This window comes from Lissotriton helveticus, chromosome 9, assembly GCF_964261635.1.
Source record: "Lissotriton helveticus chromosome 9, aLisHel1.1, whole genome shotgun sequence".
Taxonomy (NCBI): Eukaryota; Metazoa; Chordata; class Amphibia; order Caudata; family Salamandridae; genus Lissotriton; species Lissotriton helveticus.
Genome location: NC_136070.1, coordinates 289,974,779 through 289,987,763, shown reverse-complemented (window position 1 = coordinate 289,987,763; position 12,985 = coordinate 289,974,779). Strand labels below are relative to the sequence as shown.

The 12,985-nt window shown below is 43.0% G+C and overlaps 1 long non-coding RNA gene across 1 annotated transcript; it reads right to left on the bottom strand.

Moving 5' to 3' along the window:
- Positions 1-544: 544 nt before the first annotated feature.
- LOC144782725 (uncharacterized) lies at positions 545-7,015 on the bottom strand. Its single transcript, XR_013601222.1, has 3 exons — positions 6,464-7,015; positions 6,276-6,368; positions 545-665 (listed from the first exon to the last, which is right to left on the bottom strand). It is a non-coding gene; the product is annotated as an uncharacterized LOC144782725 (long non-coding RNA).
- Between the last annotated feature and the right edge of the window lie 5,970 nt (positions 7,016-12,985).

The window sequence follows — 12,985 nt, the reverse complement described above, 5'->3', positions numbered from 1 at the left end:
TAATTTTGACAGACATTAGGTTTATTTGCCTTCTTTTTTGAACAAATATACACAGCAATTCAGTGCATTCTAGATTAATAGCATTTTCAATTATTAATAACATGAAATTGTAGTTGATGTAGAATCCTAATGATAACATTGCACAATCTGGTAGTCATTTTAATTTCGATGTTCATCAAATCAAAAATGTTGTACAACACAATTCTTATTGTTTATGATTACACGTTCTTTGTTTCAATTGTTTATAAATATTCTATGTTGAAATGAAGCATAATCACAATAGGCATCACAGACAATATCTTCATAGTATTTTTTATCTCATTACTAAAAAAAAATCAACTTTTGAAGCTTTTATTTATAATTGAACCTCAGTAAACAGTTATACATATTGTACTTTAGTAAATAAATATTTAAAACAATTATTTATTAAAGTTACATGTAATACTTTACTCCATTTGACAAAAACATACAATTAAAATTTTCAATTTAATAAACAAGACAATCATTCAAAAAATTTATTTCAGTGCGCCCATTTTCAAATTTTTCAATGTCTCAACATCATCTACTTCATCCTCATTGGAGTCTAGGAAGTCCCCTCTCATCAGTACAAGTTCTGCTTCATATCTATTTAAATCTTCATGTTTTTGTAGAATTTTGATTGTCATCTGCAAAGAGAAAAAAATGACTTTTAAAGCAACATACTTTTAGCTTTAAAGCTTACATGGAAAGTAATCATACCATATAAACATTCAATACAATAATTACATTCCTATTTTATTTCATTTTTTAGTACTAAACATTTTTAAGATGTATTAATTAGCAGGTGTTAAGTGTGTACACTTATTTTCTCTTTTAAAAAATTTGATGCAAAATAAATGTTGTAAATTAGCTTTTTCTAATAATATAAGCTTCTTAATTTTTATTCTTTTCTTGCAAACATTTTTATTTCATGTTATACGAAAAGACACATTTAAATTTACAACTATTTTAGATTTTAAATATTGCTTATCTTTTGTTGTCTTTCATCATTTTATATTTAGTATTACCCTTCCTACCTAAAGTTTTGAACATGTTACAAGTTGTCTGATTACACCCAATTTAAACATACAAGGATATCCGTTTGCCTATTGTGTTTGTGAAGGGAAAATGCCTGGTTATTTTAATTTTCAATGTTTTACCATCTTTGGCTAAATAGTCGAACCCTACATACTTTCAGGTTAATGTGCATACACTGTTAAATAGCACATTTTAATTTATATTATTTTATGCAATGATATTTGTTTTAGAATAAATGTTATTTAGGTGACATGTAATGAATTATTGGCAGTTTTCATAATAATCACAAATTCAAAGGTATGTCTTGTAAAGAGAAGGGTTTACTAATTTGTGTCCATTTATGTTTTTGGAAACTTTACCAATACCCTCATAAGTGTATAACCACATTTTCATGCACCATGTGCCCAAATATTCATTTTGGCCACTTGATCACAGAAGATGGCTAAACACCAACACATAGTTTCATCCCTTTCAATAACAATGCATTATATTTCTTTTTTAATATGAACATCTTATAACGGTTAAACACACTCAAATTAAATAATGTATTGGCATAAAAGTTAACTACATTTTTAATTCAAAAACATTTTTCAAGTATAACCCCTATTTGCCCGCTTGTGATTCTCATAATGCGAACTAATCTCATTAAAACTTTCTGCTTGGCCTGACCAGGTTTAGTTTTTCACATGCCAGATTTTTATTCAATAATGCTCAAGATGACTACTTTATTCAAGGAAGCCCACTGTTTTGTCAGGTACACAACTTTACAATGGATGTCCATCATAATGATAAGATCCTTCACAACATGTCAGTCATAGACATTATTATTCCAAGAATAGTCATAAATATGATAGAAATGGCCACAAATATAGCATGATTACTAACAATGTGGCATTTAAAGCTTCCATTATCCAATAATTACTTTTGGGAAGCCTTTCTTTAAGCTGTATTAAACTTTATTATGCAATTGTAAACATAATACCAACAAAACTTTCATTAATCACAAAAGGTCATGAAAGTACGTTTTTACTGCACTGTGAGAAGTTTTCACACTTTTTAAAGTCAAAGGAGTGGCTTGGCATTTGCCGTATAGCTAATGCAAATTAGTATCCCTGGGTTTTAGGGTGGGAACAGGTAAGTTAACCTTATAAAAATTGGTTTAAATAAATATTTGCAAAATATTACAAATCAATGTAACCTCTTTGCATCAATTTAGTACTAATTACCTGTCAATACAAATGAAATTATATAATCTTTACTTTGACATTTTTCAGAAAGATGTTTGTGCCTTTTTAGTAGAGAAAAACTTTTTGTACAAAATATATACAATAAAGAATGCCTTGGACTATAGACACAACTACTTTTTTTAACATACCAGTTTTCGGAAACTTAAATATTTGTAGGTTATTGTGCTCAACCTGCAGGTGCAATGGTCTTACATACCTCGTTGGTTGTGAAAAGCTTTATGATCTCCTTCCCTTACGCGCAAACTTAATTTGAGGAACATCCAGTAACAGGGCATCAGCAGATATTAAAGATCGGTTTGGATTTTATCTTAGTTAATGCTAGACAGTGTAAACTGTGGACTATGTCTGGGTGACCGTGTTGTGTCAATTTACAGCAAGTGGAATCTTAACTGCCCTTTTCTGAACATGTTGCAAACAGGGCCAAACATTTAAGAAAGAAGCCAAAAATATAGTGCATTGCATTACTTTACCCGAGAAAGAATGGTAGCACTATGTTTCATACCCAGGTTTGCAACCCAAAAAGAAAAAACAGGACACTAAATTTAAATTTACTTGCTTTTAGAAAGTCAACTAAAATTTAATGAAGAAAGACAGTGCTATATCAGATTAAGTGCCAGTGTACAAGCCAATTTCAAATTAGAAGCGCATCAATTACTATTTTCAGTTATTGACAAAGGTTCTAAGTCAGAAGATGTGTTTTATCCCTCTTAAATTTCAAGGCATTTTTTCACAGCCCCACGCTCAATGACAGCATACATGCATAAAAAGTAATCGCAGATTTAGATTCACCTCTCAGATGTCTTGTCACCTCTCCTGTGGGCTGCTTAATGTCCGGTCCCTTTGTAAGCACCACACGAAGATCGCCTTCCTCATCGAGTCCGCGGTGCTCGATGTTCTGGTTCTAACAGAAACCTGGACGCGGGAGGACTGTGAGGTTGAACTGGGTTTTTGGCCTACCCTCCAGGGTTTAAAATCAACCATACCCCTCGTGTGAAGAACCGGGGTGGTGGGATTGGATTAATTTATAGAGACACGCTAGCTCTCTCCCAGCTTAAGATTAGAGAGGTGTCGGGCTTTGAATTGATGGGGTTTTCTCTTAAAAATCACGAGAAGACTTTTTGCTCGGGCGTTTTGTGCTACCGTCCGCCTGGCAATGTACCTTCCCTCCCTGACTTCATTGACCTGATTTACGACCTCTCTAACACCCACTCTAAGCTAGTGGTCTTAGGGGATTTTAACCTGTGGTCGGGTGGCCCGCTGGACAGTGCGCTTTCCACTCTGTGCCAAGCCTGCAATGACATCAAGCTGCAACAGCTGGTCCGGTCAGCCACACATCGGAAGGGCCACGTTCTGGACCTAGTTTTCGCAGACACCCAACTTGTGTCTGTGGTTGACATCTTGTGTCAATACTGGACGGATCACTCGCTGGTTGCTTTCTCCCTCTATTTGGGGGATCACTCCTCGGTGGAGGCTGGATCTAGACAGGCTAAGTTGGGCAGACCTTGGTCTCGACTCCTAAAAGCCTCGCCTCTGCCCAGACTACTACCGGGCAACTTCAGTTTGAGTGACTCGGTGGAAGAGAGCTATACCACCTTATGTCAGTCCATCTCAAACTCTTTTGACAAGGTAGCGCCACTCCGTAGGTCAAGGGGCAGGCTGAATCGGGCGAGCCCCTGGTATACGGACGCCCTGCGGCAGTTAAACCTTAGTTGCAAATGCGCCGAAAGGGCGTGGAGGTAGCAGTATTCTGACTCGGCGAAGGCTATCTTTAGGCAGTCCCTGCAGGAATATAAGACACAGATTAAGGTGGCTAAGGCGTCCTATCTGGAAGCCACCTTGAATCAGGCTTCCAACAAGTCGCAGGCACTGTTTAAAATCGTTAGGGACCTGACTCATCCTTCATGCGCGGTCAATAATGTTCCTGCGTCGCAGGTCTTGTGCGACTCCCTGGCCTGTGCCTTCGAGGAGAAGATCGTTAAGATCTTGGAAGGTTTACAGAGCCCAGTACCTTCCTCCCCTGGTTCGGGAGCTCCGGGCGGCTCGCCCAGTCGACCCCAGCTGTGTGGTCCTGCTCTCAGTTTGGGAGCTCCGGACTTGCCTCCCAGTCGACCCCAGCCGGGTGGCCCTGCCCTCAGTTTGGGAGCTCCGGACGTACCGCCCAGTCGACCCCGGCTGAGTGGCCCTGCCCTCACTTTGGGAGTTCCGGATGTGTCGTCCAGTCGACCACAGCTGAGTGGTCATGCCCTCAGTTTGGGAGCTCCGGAGGACTCGTCCAGTCGACCCCAGCTGAGGGGTCTTGCTCTCAGCTTGGGAGCTACGGACATTGTGTCCAGTCGACCCAAGCTGAGCTTCTTTCCCATCCCCTCCTTTGAGGAGTTCTGTAGTCTGGCACAGACGGTGTCATCTGGCTCCCCGCTTGATCCACTCCCTCCTAAATTTTGGAAGGTGTTTCAGGATGAACTTTTCCAGCCCTTGTACTCCATCTGTCTCCAGTCGTTTGATACTGCAATGGTCCCGGAGTGCTGGAAACTGGCAGTGGTATCACCTCTCCTTAAGAAATCCACCTTGGACCCCGCCTGCTTGTCTAATTACCGACCCATTTCCTTGCTTCCCTTCCCCATTAAGATCATGGAGAAGTTAGTGACCCGCTCCTTGTCTGGCTTCCTGGAAGAAAACATCTGGTTTGATGAGGCACAGTTTGGCTTTCGCCCAGCACATGGGACGGAATCCGCGCTGGTGACCGTGCTTGACAACTTGCGGTCGCGGGTCGACAGTGGTCGGGCAGCCTTTTTGGTGCTGCTCGACATGTCTTCCGCGTTCGACACGGTCAGCCATCCTACCCTTATCAGGAGGCTGGAGGAGTGTGGGGTCACGGCAAGTGCAAGGGACTGGTTGGTCTCTTACTTGGACAACCGGCAGCAGGTGGTGGCGTTACCACCTTTCAGCTTGGAGGTGCGGAGAGTGGGGTAGGGGGTGCCACAGGGCTCGGCCATCAGCACTATACTCTTTAACCTTTACCTCCGCCCTCTGGTCCAACTAATTCAATCATTTGGTATCTCTGCATTTAATCATGCGATTGATACCCAGTTGGTCTTTTCGCTGGAAGGGAAGAATGCGGTCCTACTGGAGACTTTCCATCGATGCACAGCTGACTGGCTCAGTTCTAACTCGTTGCAGTTTAACAGTACCAAGACTGAGGTACTGTACTGCTCCTCGGACCGGGTTCCTCGTGTTCTCCCGGCGAACTTCTGGCCCCCGTTGTTCCCCGAGACTGTGTCAGCCGCCGAGTCGGCTCTCAACCTGGGGGTTATATTCGGCCCCAATTTGCAGCTGGACATGCACGTGAACAAGACCACGTCCACGTGCATGATGCTGCTTCGCATGTTGCGTAAAGTTCTGCCCCTTCTTCCCGAGCAGGCTAGGCCTCCCGCCACAATGCTAAAATTGAAGGGTGTGCCCGCCACTGCGGCGGGCACAATTGAAGGGTGTGCCCGCCACTGCGGCGGGCACATCCTAATTCCCCCAACTGGACCCCCGCCCTTATGGCGGGCGGTCCCGTTCTCCATCATATCATCTTCAGTCGTTCATATCTTCTCATTGTATTAATCTTACTTTCTTATGTAGATTTTATGACATTTCTGTCAGTAAATAAAAATATACACAATTTGAACAATGCTTATGAAGGTGCAATTCAATCCACATGTTAATGTGTTATTTCATTCACACGTCTGCATTTCATGAGGTGCTATAAAATCTAACGTTTCCCATCTTAAAATCAACTTCTTCACCTCAGATTTGTCATTTGTGTGGGCTAACAATGTAACTATTTTTATTTGCATTTTATATGCATTTAATGATATTTCTTATACTTAACAACAAATAAGTTTTAAACACAGTTTTAAATTATTTGTTACTTTAATTAAAAACACAATTTAGAAAAGCAGTGATCATTTCATTACCGAAAACTCTCACCTCTGGTAATAACACATCAATCATGAGTGATGTTTTTCGGCTAATTAGTGAAAAATGTAGAACTTTCTTAATTTGTTCCGTTAGACTTCTTGCCTGCAATACAAATTTTTTATAGTATTGTTATTAGTGACGTCGTTTCATATAATTCAATTACAAAGTGTGGTTGATAAAGATAATATTTTACTCACATCATTTTCATTGAATATTGTCATCCTCCTATTTAATTCTTGTTTTAATTTCGGCATAAATGTAGGGTTTGAGAAAAGGAACATTCGATTTGATTTCTTTTTACCCTTTATAATATTGTTTGCATGTTCCTATTAACGATAAAACACAAATCAACAATTAGACAAATCAATGTTTCTCAAATTTGACCGTATTATCATTTGGCAAGTAGCTGAGAATGTCCAAAAGTTTTGTTGTCAGCTGTCTTTAACTAACCAACTATACATTATAAATACAGTCAGCTCTACTTCATTGTACTTATTGAAAAGACTTGTAAAGAATCAACTTTCTTTAATATGAGCACAAGCTCAAAAAATAAAGAACTAAGTTACTCTTGACTTTCACACACATGGAGTACGTTAGGAGTAAGACAACTTATACATGTAACTAAAGAGTAAACCAGGTATTTTGCAGAAACATTTTACATATAATCATATCAAAGGTTTTGTGTATCAGTCCTGATGAAAATGTATGCTTACTTTAACAGAGGGAGCTCCTCTACTAGGGAGGAGTAGTGTTGCCTTACTGCTTTCACACAGTTCTAGAAGCAGAAACATAAAATGGTAACAGCTTTGTTTTATTATTAATTTATGTTTTTTTGCCTGCGGGTGGGTGGGCGGAGCGGGCTCTGCAAAAGGAAGGGGAGGAAGCGGTGTGCCTGAGCACTACTTAATGTGCAAAGACTGCTTTTTCAGCCCCCTGGGGCTACCCAAACTAGTCATGCACACTCTGTCCTGCTCCATGCATGCTGCAAGGCAGCATGTACAACATGGCCTCCCCATAAGCCGCTGGCTTGGCGGCATCTGCAACAATCAAAATGCTGCTTCGAGTACTATGATTGCTTTATTGAAGGGACTCTGACTGCCTGCTTTTGGTTCATGTTACTGCCAGGGTCAGGAGCAGAGAATATGCTGGACCCGGACGGTGGAAATGTAAGTTTAATTTTACCCCACCCACTCCTCAGCCAAGGAGGTCGCAACTATATTCCAATTGTCTACTTTATATTTTCTGTTAAGTAGGAGTCACTTTTATGTTTAATATATACATATTAAATTTGTTGTAACTCAATCTAAGTTAGTAACTGCTTCTATAAGCTGTGTTGAAGGAATATCAATGAAATTTCACCAGGCACCCAGATACTAATTACAATTTAAAAATGTTGCTATTTGTAGACATCCTGCATGGTATGTTACTATATTAATGATTACATAACGTAATAGAATCATTCAGTAATATCTCAAATTTCTCATACATTTACACTGTATGACAGTTGATGCACCCTACAATTTCATATGTCCAACTTGTGGAATAAAATTCAAAATCAGTGGACCTACAAATGTTACATTTTTAACACTATTATTTTTGATTAAAAATGCATATTTTATTCAAAATTTCATTAATGTTCCGTTTACCATATAGTAATATCATAAACTTGCAGTACAAATTCCCAAAATTAATGTAATATAAAAATTGTATTATAAACAAATAATCAAAGTCTTCTAGGAGAAATGTACACCAAAGATGTAAAGATTTTAGCTAACCATCACCGATATGGATTAAGAATAGGCTCCTAATAATATTTATTTGGGGTACACCAGCTTAGTTCAATTTATTTAATATCTTAAGTTACTTTTTTCCTAGCTACTGCTTTCCCCCCAGCTATTGCTTTCTAAAATTATGCATAAATTATCTTGTTGACCTCTTGCCCCAGTTTGAGTTTCTGAGTGAGTCACTTTCATTCTCATATCTTCTGACTAACCCTATTTCATGGGTCATACCTTCTTATTCTATCACTATACTGATGGCTTAACAAGTCTTATCAAAACTCTGTGGGTATTAACAACCAGTACTGCAATGTATTCATGATCATTCTCTTTTTTGTTTTACAAATGCTACCTACATATTGCCCCAAATATGTTTAGGTCATTTATCCACCTCATTATCATATACTTATACATGGATCGGTTAGTATCTATCTTATTCCCTTATCTCTCATAATGATGATGGTGACTGCTCTGCTATCTGCTCTTTTAACAACTTCACCTAATGAGTATCATTTATACCCTGATTCAGCCATGGGCTCCACATTCCAAAACTGCCTATGCAATACTTACAAGGTAACATACTAGCTTGTATCTGTTCTCAACATACCTGTCTCTCCCATCTTTGCTGAACGACTTTCAGCTTTATCTAGCCCTAGCCATATTATAACTTCTACCTTTGTTGTTTGCTCTTCCTTTCTAAGCTCACCCTAGTACCTGTCCTAGCTCCACCAACTACTTATTATGAGCTTTTAATTTCTGTTCCACTTGCTCCAAATATCTAATTCTAACATGTCTTGAATGGTTATACACATTTGCCACTGAAATAGTGGCTGCATCAATTACATTCAATTATATATAAGCTTAGAAAGAAAATTTTTGTAACACACTAGTTAAATTATGACTTGCTTGACAAAAGGTTACAATTGCATCTCCTTTGCTTTTAAGCTTGTCTTTGTGCAGAGGTAAACAAGGTGTCTTCTTCACATAAACCACCCATAAACCTATCCTGACGTATAAAGCAATAAATATTTATATAAGAAATCTGTTTAAATGTGGCACAAAATGCCTATGTGTCTGTTATGGGTGGTTCACTTTATGTTAAGACTAACATCTCAATGTCAAGCCATCTGAGCTTAAGTACAGGTTGATTCAACAGTGTGTTATTGACTTACCTTGCTTATGGAAAGGGGCGACCACTCGGTCCCCCCGAACGTATGGATGGGTGACCGAACCTCCCGGGAAACCATTTTGGGCGGGGTGGGCGTAGCCCGGCTGGTATGCCCAGAGCGGCGTAGCCGGGGCGCGCCTTCCCCCGCCCGAGAGGGGTTGTCCTAGACACCTCGATGGAAGACCACGCCCAGTAGGCGTATCGGGGACGGGTACACGCCCTCCCGCAGAAGGATAAAAGAGCGGGAATCCAGAAGATCGTCCTCTTGTTCCTCGGATCGGAAGGCTGCACCCACTCGTTGCTCGTGAGCCCTCGACGGAACAAGCAACAATTTTGAATGTGGTAATCTTGTTTTTTCTCTTTCAGTTTCGAGGGCCAACAGATTTCAGGACCTCGTGGATCGACCAAGGGCGGAAGACTCGAAACCATGCCTAGCAAGACAGCAGGAAAGGGTTCCGAGACAGAGAGGATGTTACGCCTGTTGTCGAATCGGATGGCTTGTATGGACCGAAAGCTCGGACAAGTCCAATCGCTCGGGAGAGGTTTAGCGGAGGTAAATAAGCAATTGGCCGCATTGAACGACCCAGGTCAGCCAAAAAAGGTTATAGGCCCGGCTTTGCCGGGAATAGTCCCCGGAGGAAGAGGGAAGCGGGTCAAGGAAAGGGCGGTTTCGGGGGGGGTCCCAGTTTCAGAGGTACCTCTCATCGCCCCCCTCGTACCGGTCGATAACCCGGTTCAGACCCCTGATGTAGGCCAGCCTATCCCGGTGGTAATCACCTCGATCGAGGACGATGAAATACCCCCAGAATTGGCCGCACAGTTGACGGCATGGCTCAAAACAAAGGTGGGGGGCACAGCGACCCCAGGAGATCCGGCTGAAGAAGCCAGAGTGTTAATGAAGCAGTTGCGGCAATCGAGAGATGTCGCGAAGGCGAGTGTTCCTCTTGTTCCCCCACAGGTGGCGCCGGGAGTACCAGCAGCTGGTCAAGAAAAGACGGCGGCAACAACAGCCGATCCGGGTAAGCTCGCATTGCCAATGGTGGGGGAGGGCTCGATACCCTCAAGGCGGGAAAAGGTTGCACAGCACATTCCCTTGGCCACGAAAGAGTTAATATGGGGAGACAAGTATGTCAACATGTTTTCATTGTTAACTGACCATCGTGAGATGGAGTATGCTAAAACGCAGAAAGATCTGTGGCACCCTAGTGTCTGGCGCGCCAAAATGGCCGAGTTCAGGGTGGAAGAGACAGTGACGAACTGGGTTAAGGCCTTTTCTATATTTACCGCAGTTATGGGAGAACGTAAACCTGAGGTTATGACTGAGTTGGTTTGCTATCAGAATCGCATTATGGATTTTTATTCAATGTATGAGGGGGAAGAATGGAAAAGCTATGACATGAAGTTCCGTAAAGCAAAAGAATATGATGCTTCTTTGTCTTGGGATTGTTTGGACTCGGTGTCATGGCACAAGCAACTCCTGCCAGGGGCGACAGGTACGTCCTCGCCAGGCGGGAGCGGGTCCGGAGTGGTCCGCCAAAAGCCCGGGGTGCCCTTTCGAGCAGGCACAGGTGGGGGCTATCAGCCTAGAGTTGGCGGGAATGGCGGAAAAGGAGGGGTCTGTTGGGGCTTCAATCGAGGCAATTGTGACACACCACAGGGGACATGCAAGTTTAAGCATGTGTGTGCCGGCTGTGGGAATTCCTCACACCCGGAAAGTGCATGTAGATCAAAAAATGGCGGGACGGGGGGAAAAGGTGGGTCTAAGCAGGAGTGAGGTAGACCTTTGTGACCGATTGCCCACACCCGTTGCTCTCATGGTTATGATTCCGTGGTTAAACAAATACCCTGATCATGTATCCGCTGGGGTGTTGAGGAAGGGATTCTTACATGGCTTCCACATCCCAGTGGGGGATTTTCGGGGGAACTCCTTTTGTAGAAACCAGTTATCGATACAGCACAACCCAGGTGTGGCAGAAAAGAAAATAGCAAAAGAAGTCAGTTTAGGGAGAGTGGCTGGGCCCTTTCATTGCCCGCCGGTGGCCGAGTTCATCTGTTACCCGTTAGGGGTTGTCCCGAAGAAAGATCCCGGGGAGTTTAGACTCATACATAACCTTTCTGCTCATAGGGGTTCCTCGGTGAATGATGCCATTGACCCAGAAGTTTGTTCAGTACGATATGCATCGTTCGACGATGCCGTAGCCATGTTGAACCACCTAGGCCCTGGGGCGCTGATGGCGAAATGTGATATCGAATCAGCGTTCCGGTTGCTTCCGGTGCACCCGCAGGATCAGCGCCTGCTAGGTTTTGCATTTCAGGGAAGTTATTACATGGATAAATGCATGCCCATGGGTTGCTCCATTTCTTGTGCTTATTTTGAAATGTTTAGCTGTTTTTTGGAATGGGCCTTCACTGAGGCTACAGGGCATAGACATGTTATGCATTATCTGGATGATTTCCTTTTCTTGGGGGCAGCTGGTGATACGAACTGCGCACAGGCGCTGTATGATTTCTGCATCCTCATGAATGATTTTGGTGTCCCATTGGCACCAGGTAAGACGGTCGGACCATCTACTTCACTGGAGTTTCTGGGAATTGAGCTCGATTCTGTGGAGGGGTGTTTCCGACTACCAGTAGACAAAGTGATCAAGTTCCAGGCTTCCTTGATGCAATGCCTGGGTGGGGAGAAAGTGACCCTGCACCAGTTCCAACAAACAGTGGGTCAGCTTAATTTTGCCTTGAGAGTGATTCCTATGGCCCGCCCGTTTTCGCACTCTATCGCGCAAGCTATGGGTGGTCTCAAAGAGGCTCATCACCGTACGAGACTGTCTGGGGAGGTTCGCCAGGATATGCGTATTTGGTTGGCATTTCTGGCGGACTTCAATGGTCGAGTCGTCTGGAGCTCCCCGCCAGAGTCTTCGGAGGAATTGGGTCTATGGACCGACTCGGCAGGGAGCGTGGGTTTTGGCGCCATCTTAGGTGATCGATGGTCGGCACAAACTTGGCCAACATGGTGGCACTCCAACGGTCTCACAGGTAACATTGGGTTCCTGGAGTTATTCCCCATCTGGGTTGCTCTGATGACATGGGCCGACGACTTCAGGGGCCGCTCAGTGGTGTTTTGGTCCGACAATATGACTGTTGTTGATTGCATTAACCAACAGGCAGCACGCTGCAAAATGATCTTGAGATTGTTGAAAGAGATTGTGCTGCTGTGCATGAGATTGAATGTACTGTTCAGGGCGAAACATGTGCCAGGTGTACTGAATCATGCGGCTGATGCACTCTCTCGTTCACATATACAGGCATTCAGGGGTTATCTGCCCACAGCAGACCTAGAGGCAGCACCATTCCCAGAAGCAATGTGGCTAATCGGTGCATCAGATTACAAGACCTCGTGGCAGCAAGTCTAGCCCCCAGGACAAGGAAAGCATACGAAGGAGCGTTTCGTTCCTATTGCACGTATTTAGGTCCCACGGGGAGTCAGAATTGGGGTCAGGAGGAATCCTTCCTGGGGTACCTGGTTGCACTACGCAGGGAGGGCCGATCAGTGGCAACGGCCGGTAGGCATAGGGCGGCCATTTCCTTCATGGCCCAGGTACACGGCATAAAAGAGTGAAAAAAGCCCTTCGCGGCTGGCAGCGCCTTGAGGGTTGAAAGAAAGATACGAGGCACCCGATTGGCTTAGACAGACTGTCTCTGCTTTTAGCAAAGCTGGATGAGACGTGTTCCTCCCATTACGAAACAGTTCTGTTCCGGGCAGCGTTCACATTGGC